Raw genomic sequence first — 7500 nt, 5'->3', positions numbered from 1 at the left:
CTGTACAACTTCCTAGCTTCCCCTGAGGTTTGCCCTTCCCATCCATGCTTAGCAAAAAAGCTTTGAATATTAATTATGTTTCCTGTCTTTGTATAAAAAGTGTGTGTGTGTTTGTGTGTGTGTGTGTGTGTGTGTGTGTGTGTGTGTGTGTGTGTGTGTGTGTGTGTGCAGGGCCGGTTTTTGCTATGGGCAATGTGGGCGACCGCCCAGGGCGCAATCTATGTGAGGGCGCACGAGCGAGCGCCCTCCAAAAAAATAAAAAAAATAAAAAAATAAAAAAATAAAAATAAAATAAAAACTGTCGCCATATCTCTATACTACCGCCGCTCATTTCCATGTCAAAGTTGGTGGAGTGGGCGCTTGGGCGCCCTCACGTCAACTTGCTGCTGAGAGTCAGAGTCATACAGGTTATGTGTGTGTGTCAGAAGAGGCAAGAGGGAGGGGGGCGGCGGGGGACCAATTTGCGACTGCAGAGGTCGGCAAGAGGGAGGGGGGCGGGGGATAGACTGATCCTAGGCTACCACACAACACAAACTGCTGCCAAATAAATTGTATTTCATTCCTAAAATTAACATAGACCCATATACCTACATGTAATTAATTGGGTTATGTGAAAAATGTAAAAAAAATATTAATAATCTGTGTCAATCTCTGTGAATTTATTTACGTGATGTCACGTGACTCCGGTTGATTGACGGGCGAACGGACGGTGTTGGCAAAAGGTCATGCAAAAGTTAATGATGTCGAGTCTTCATCTTCATCATGGATAAAGGTAAAAGACCAAAGAAGCCATCAGGTGCCCAGTTCAGAAAAAGAAGAAAAGAAGAAGAGGAGAAACGGGCAAAAGATAAAGGTATGCAGATTTCTAGTGTGACGTGAGGGACAGGCTATAGGCTATTTATTAGCCTCTTGCTAATATGTTGCTATTAGCCACAGAAGACAACTGTGTCGCTGAATTTTGTTTTTAGTTTTGCTAACTATTAGAATTGAGGCATCATGTCATGCAACTTATTTTACCCATAGGCAACCTAGTCTAGTTTGTGTTTGCAACACAAAGAAACTAAAGTGAGAGCCGGGTTCCTACCATGCTCCTCAAAGTTGCTTAGTGCCAGAGAAAGAGATACAGACCCCCTCAGACCACGACAGAGGTGTCATTCAACTTGATGCAAGTCGATGTATCATCACAGTCAAGTATTAGATTGCACTTCACACCTGTTGGTAATGTTAATGCCAGTTGTAAACAGGGTGAAAAACCCAGGGTGAAAAATTTGCTGTTATCTGCTGTTTCTCTATGAACAAAACTGGTGTGTTATCATAACTGGAACTATTCAGAGATGGTATTAGGATGATGCAAAACAAAACTTGTATGTAAAGTACAATATAGTTTACTGCACAAATCTTTTTTGAATGCTCCACAGAGTAGTTTTATTTGTTGTTGTTTTTTTTAGCTTTCTTCAGGGATTTTTCAAGCATGGTTATTAGATCCTGTGGAATCCTTGTGCAATTTACATTGGTGTTTATATACTGTATTTATTTATCTTGTTTTTTCTCTGTTCTTGTCACCTTTTTGTATTTAAGATGATATATATTAAAATAATACAAATAATATAATATATTGTTGTGTTGGTGTCAGGGTTTGGGGGTAATTTTTTTTATTTTTTTTTTTGGGGGGGGGGGGGGCGTTGCAAGGGATGGTTCGCCCAGGGCGTAAATCCAGCCAGGACCGCCTGTGTGTGTGTGTGTGTGTGTGTGTGTGTGTGTGTGTGTGTGTGTGTGTGTGTGTGTGTGTGTGTGTGTGTAATTTAGTTTTCCAGTAGAAATCAACAATTATGCCTTAACTAAATTTATGAGGCAACAAAGAGTTCAGAAAACAAATGCTGAGACTCATATTATAGAATTATAATGATACTTTGGTATCCGGTAATAAACAGTTTATCCTGCTGTGGAGTGTCTGTGGTTTGTATGGAGCTGGGAAAATCGTCCCTGCTACACGCCACCTGGGGGGCTGCCCTGGGCTCCGAAGACCCCTGGGACACAGTTGGTGTGGAGTACACCAGTTTACTGCAGAGTCATTTGATTTGTAACAGCAAGAGCAGGGGTTCAGAACTGGCGTGTCACACATGTCACGGCACGTGACGGCAGGTTTAGCCTGGGGTCACAGATTGGTCGATGCACCCCAGGTGTGTGCAGCCTCACCTAGCCCGAGTCAGACTGGTTGTACTCTGGTGCTGGGTTAGGCTGCACATCAAACCAGCCATCAATCACACAAACGTCACACCTGCTTTGTCAATAATACCAGTAGGGGAAAGCAGACACAAAGAATAAAGGACTGCATTCAATTAAACTAGCCTAAATCCTTTTCTCCAATCTGGTTAATAAGTTGAGTGCCAAAAGTTGTCTTAAAGGGGTCATAATAGGCTTTTGGGGGTTTCCCTTTGCTTTAGAGTGTTATTTAGCTTTTAATCCATGTTTAAGGTCTGCTAAGCTAAAAAACCGAGTCCGAGCCAAGGGGAGTTCCCCGAGCCCACTAGGAACACCCCTCATTACCTGAAACACCTCTTTGGCAGTCAGCATTTACTACCATGACAATCTTGACTTCAGACTCTCACGGAGTGAAGAAGTCCCACCTCCGGGCTGCATAGCCAAGTAATAGTAAATTCCCTTTGCATGGACTTCCCAAAGAAGACGGCGTGAAGTTTCCTCCGCAGTACAGCTCAGCCTTGCAGTGTGCAATTATGCTTCATTGTTTGTTGATTTTTTTCTGTTTAAAACAAACCAGGTAGCTACTAATGAGCGTTCAGATGAGTCGTAGCTGAGCGGTTCACCCAGTGTGAAAGATCCCTGACATCATTGTGTTGAGTCAGCTGTCGGCCTAACTTAATAACTCAAATTATTGTGTTGTAATGTTTGGTTAGTTAGCTGTCGGTCTAACTTAGTAACCCATGTTATTGTGTTGTAATCTTTGGTTAGTCAGCTTTAGGTCTAACTTAATAACTCTGATTATTGTGTTGTAATGTTTTGTTAGTCAGCTGTCGGTCCAACTTAATAAGTCACATTATTGTGTTGTAACGTTTGGTTAGTCAGCTATAGGTCTATCTTAATAACTCATGTTATTGTGTTGTAATGTTATTGTGTTTTGTTAGTCAGCTGGAGGTCTCAGCTAACTTTCCATCAACCGTTAATGTGCGGTTATGTTTGCTTAGTCAGCTGTAGTGTTAGACTAATGTTATTGTGTTGAGTTGGATTTATGATTATGCATGCTGTGATGTTACGGCCGCATTAGAAAAGATACAAAATAATTACAATGATTATTTCCACATGTAACCTATGTACATGGAACTCAAGGTGGCTAATGGAGTGCAATGTTTGGCAGACTATGTGTATGCCCTGCTGAGCCTGGTCTTTGGTGAGGTGTTTGAGGACCCATCACCTTTTGTTGAAGACGATTCCCTTCCCCGCTAACCTGTCACCCCAGTATGAGGAACCCTCAAAGGAATTTGTTGCCCGCCATGCCCCTGCTTCAGTCAAGGGGCGACCGGAACCCTACATAGTGTCCAGCCAGATCAGGAAACCCCTGATGTATCCAGAGTACAACACACGGCGGGATGACCACCCTGACATTCTGTCCCAAGTAGCACCAGCTGACAAAGCTCTGATCGGACAGCTACCTGTAACACCTGTTTGGAGAGGATAGATTACTTATCCTGCTGAAAACCGTGTTTACTGTGTATATACAGGGATGGATACACGGTGTTCTTACATTTGAAAACATTTATTTATATTGAGGAAAACATTCATTTATAATGAGATTAACATTCATTTCATTCTAGTTATTCAGGTGCTGTGGTATAATGAGACATGTTTCAATTTAATTGTAGAAGGCTGTATCTCATTAGATGTAAAAAAAAAAGGTTTATAGTCCACTCTTAGTTGTTAATGTTCTGCAGGCTGGATGGATGGATTCAAGCTCTAGGCCTGTTTGGTTCACCAGGCATCTAGGCTGGACTGGAAGCTGCTCCATTCGTATTACAACCTAATAAGCAAAATAAATGATATCACATACTGTGTTATAATAAAGCAAATAACTCCTGAGGACACATCACTGCAAAGGGCATATTATTGATCCTGGAGGCAACATGGATTTTGAAATATAATGGTGTTGGAATATATCATATAAACAGCATATTTGAGGTAAAGGATAACATACAGCAGATTCATGCCGGACCCCAACAGGAATGGAAAAATGTAGAAATGGATTTCCCAACTTGATCATTGTAGCCTAATTATTGTTTTCTAAGATACAACAAAAGAAAGATTCATGAAGTAATTGATTTTGCTGTTGGCTACCTTTTGTATTTCTTGGCAGCAGTCGTTTTCCACTTCGCTGGGCATTCTGGGACAGTTTACACCTAAACAAGATATATAAAATATACACTTTAAATGTGACATACCAAATTACAGTTATTTCATTCCATCTGAAATATAAGATAGCCACGACATAACTACGTACCACCGAGACGTCCTGCTCAGCTCTTGGTTGCAATGTTGTTTCGGGTCGATGGCCTGTGTGACTGTGTGATTCTGTTCAGTCTCCGACAGATACGGCTGAAACGAAGCCACTGTTACCCGAAATGTTAACAGCTTCTCGGCACTGCGCAATACGATTGACCAATCACAACAGCTGACCAATCACAGCAGACTTGGCTTTTTGGGAGCGGGGCCTTTAAGCGAAGGGATTCAAAACAGAGCGTTTTAGACAGAAACTGAAGAGGTTCTGCATAAATGAACAGTGTGAGAGTACTGCATGCTTTTCTTAAACATTAGGCATGTAAACCTATATTAACAACAAAAAAGCATAATGTGACTCCTTTAATAATTACATTCAAAATGTTTTCATCACCATGGACAAGAGGTGACTCAGCAACTCGCATCACTAACTGTACGTCCACACCAGGAGCGACCATAGCGTCAAAGACGCTTTGGTCGCTCACAAAGTTTCGCTGCGAATTTTTCTGTTCGCTTTGGTCGCTCAAGTCGCTCATGACGTACAATTCAATTATGCAGACGCATTTAAAGGAGCCGTATGCGTTTAGTAGCCATATCAAATAGTGAACTCTCCCATACACCTTGGCCATATTGCCGAGACGGTTTTGCTTGTTCGATAAAGTGCTTCGACAACAAGTAGGACAGTGATTCCCCCCAATATACAAAAAATCCTAAAATGTAGGCTAATTACAACCGAGAACAAAAAACCCTGCGTGCTGTAGTAGTTAAAATATGTTTCACTGATCTGGATCTGCAAATCATGATCTGCACTCATTCGTCGCATTCAAAACAAATGGACATTAGCGCACATGGCTAATTTGCATAGGCGTGCACAGGACTGGTTGGCTCCGCAAGGCAAATAATGGAACATATCTATCTATCTAGGCCTTTCTGTCTATCTATCTATCAACGCGTGTCTAGTTTTAATGTGTAATAATGTGTTTTAATGTGTGTAGCAAATTATAATGATTACTGCTTAAATACGAACGTTCTAGATGTAGCCTATAAATACTCCCGCTTATCATCACTTGATATCCAAACCACTATGGCGTTTCGATCTCTGAACTGAAAAAGGGTGGGTTCGTACAACACCGGGTGCCCAGTTACAGCCGCGATTAATACTTCAGCCGACATTTTGTTCTGTGAGTGAATAAAAGTAGGTAGGAACCAAAGTGCCTGCCGATGTTCCCTGGGATCCACGCCAGCGAAGAGCGTCTACATTCCGATTGGCTGTCAGTGTTTGGTCGCTGAAGCGAATAATAGTCATTTGCATAAAGTTAAAAAGTTTTCAACTTCTTTTTGACGCTCTGGTCGCTCAACTTTGGCCGCTGGTAGCGTTGGTCGCTTTGGTCGCTTTGGTCGCTCTTGCCCATAGAAAGTGAATGACTTCCGGCGATTTGGTCGCTCAATTCGCTTCTGGTGTGGACGGACAGTAAGGCCGCTGTCATATTGAACGTGCACAATGTTGGGGCCACCTGAAGTCAGTGTTAAACCTAATCTCAGAGGATATGGCATGCACACAATCTACCAGCCATATCACTGACATCAACGTCAACAACCTCAAATCCATTAAAGGATCCTGGAAGCAATATTAATTGAGTTAAAAGTGTTAAATATCTCTATAAAATGTCCCAGTGCTCCCAGTCGGTCACATGCGGCTCCCAGTCCCTCTGCAGTAAAAAACAGCAACTTTCTTGTATAACGTTCCTTCATCCAATCCGGGGGTAGAACTCTACCAACAGGCAGTACTCTCTCTGTTATCGGACAGGCACCTGGATTTCGGTGTGGACTGACAATGGCAGCACATGCCAACAACCGATTCCATTCCTCCCAGGAAGGGCTTACATAACCAAACATGGAAATCGTTAAAAAAGCTGAAGAAAACAAAGAGGAAAATAAATGTGTGGAAAGAGAGAGGAGTCATGCTGCCGCCATGTTCCTTTAGTGATTTAGGGAAGGAGGGAGGAGAATTTTACCTGCAATAAACGGACAGGAATTTAGCCTAAACGACAGCGCTGCATACAATGCCTTTAATGCTCATGAGAGGGATACAATCTAGGTGTTTTATTATTGAATTACGTTTCTTTATTTATTTTTGCTTCTTGCAGGTAAACAACTTTGGTACTTGGTTTGCTGTTGCATGGCTTTGAGTGTTTTTTTTTTTGCATCTATCTATCCAGTACTTTCGAGGTCATGGCGGCACTGTGTTTATGTGTGTGTGTGCGTTCAAAAAGAAAAGCACTTTGTAAGTGCATGTTTTTTTGCATGTGCGCGCATGTGCGTGGTTCATGCCTGTTTCTGGCTGATGGGACTGAGCAAAGAACTGTGGGACGCTGTGGAAGAGGAGGGGACAAACCTGTGTGTGGGTTGTTGGGAGTGTGTGGGGAGGAAAATTGTCTGTGTGTGTGGGGGGATAAGGAGTGTGTGTGTGGGGGGATAAGGAGTGTGTGTGTGGGGGGATAAGGAGTGTGTGTGTGGGGGGATAAGGAGTGTGTGTGTGTGTGTGTGTGTGTGTGTGTGTGTGTGTGTGTGTGTGTGTGTGTGTGTGTGTGTGTGTGTGTGTGTGTGTGTGTGTGTGTGTGTGTCTTTGTGTGTGTATGTGTGTGTGTGTGTGTGTGTGTGGTCAGGAGATGGAACTGCCCTGGGTCCTGCCCTCTGTCAGAGTACAGGTGCCAGTGGCCTGCATATGCTGCCTAGCCCCCCCTCAAAATGTACGCACACACAGAGGCACAACCACACACAAACAGAGACACACACACACTGATGACTGGATTACTAATAATCACCTATCATTGTCCTTCATGTCAGCGGTTGTTGCGCAGGTGTAGCAGAGCCAAAGGCTGACCCCTGTTGGCCAACTCTGTGAAGTGCCAGGCTGAGAGGGGGAGTCATGAAGAGAACCTGCAAATGGTTTCCTTGGGACAAGGTGGAGGGTAAAGTGTCTCCTTAAACATA

At 42.9% G+C, this 7500-nt stretch overlaps 1 long non-coding RNA gene across 1 annotated transcript; it reads right to left on the bottom strand.

Moving 5' to 3' along the window:
- Positions 1–3762: 3762 nt before the first annotated feature.
- On the bottom strand, positions 3763–4648 carry LOC115528973 (uncharacterized). Its single transcript, XR_003973413.1, has 3 exons — positions 4511–4648; positions 4348–4409; positions 3763–4033 (listed from the first exon to the last, which is right to left on the bottom strand). It is a non-coding gene; the product is annotated as an uncharacterized LOC115528973 (long non-coding RNA).
- Positions 4649–7500: the final 2852 nt, after the last annotated feature.

This window comes from Gadus morhua, chromosome 16 (assembly GCF_902167405.1).
Source record: "Gadus morhua chromosome 16, gadMor3.0, whole genome shotgun sequence".
NCBI classification, from domain to species: Eukaryota; Metazoa; Chordata; class Actinopteri; order Gadiformes; family Gadidae; genus Gadus; species Gadus morhua.
The sequence above is the reverse complement of the archived record's forward strand: the minus strand, read 5'-3'. Positions and strand labels throughout refer to the sequence as shown.